Source organism: Lucilia cuprina, chromosome 5 (assembly GCF_022045245.1).
Source record: "Lucilia cuprina isolate Lc7/37 chromosome 5, ASM2204524v1, whole genome shotgun sequence".
Lineage (NCBI taxonomy): Eukaryota > Metazoa > Arthropoda > Insecta > Diptera > Calliphoridae > Lucilia > Lucilia cuprina.
The window spans coordinates 15,219,579-15,220,078 of record NC_060953.1 but is presented as its reverse complement, the minus strand read 5'-3'; positions in this window follow the sequence as shown (position 1 = coordinate 15,220,078).

Genomic DNA, 500 nt, shown 5'->3' with positions numbered 1-500 from the left:
GTAGCTGTGTACTCAAAATTACTCCCAAAATCGTATAAAATAAAAAAAAATTGGGACAGTGTCCCGTATACGTGAAAGAGTGGATATAGAGTAAATATTTCAATGCATTACATACATCAACACAAACTAATATACCCTCCCCACTAAAGGGTGTAAATACAGTAGAGAGAAATCATTAAGTCCTCCTGAAATATTGAAACTATATTTGAATTTAGAGCATGTAAGGAGAACAGTGAAACTCGACAACACTTTCACTCCAATTGTCGAAATTAAATCAAAATATCTTTTGTACGACATTATTCACGAACACAGGTTTAAAATTCATAGAAATAACGTCCAGGAAACAATGCTTTTGAGTATCGAACGATCAAGGTCATCAAAGCTAGTATAGAACTTTGTTTTGCAGCTTTTTGTCGAGAAACAAGTATATTAAACATAATTATGAATTTAAAAGACCTATTTGACGGATTCAGTTGTATGGGGCCTAGATGAAATAATGG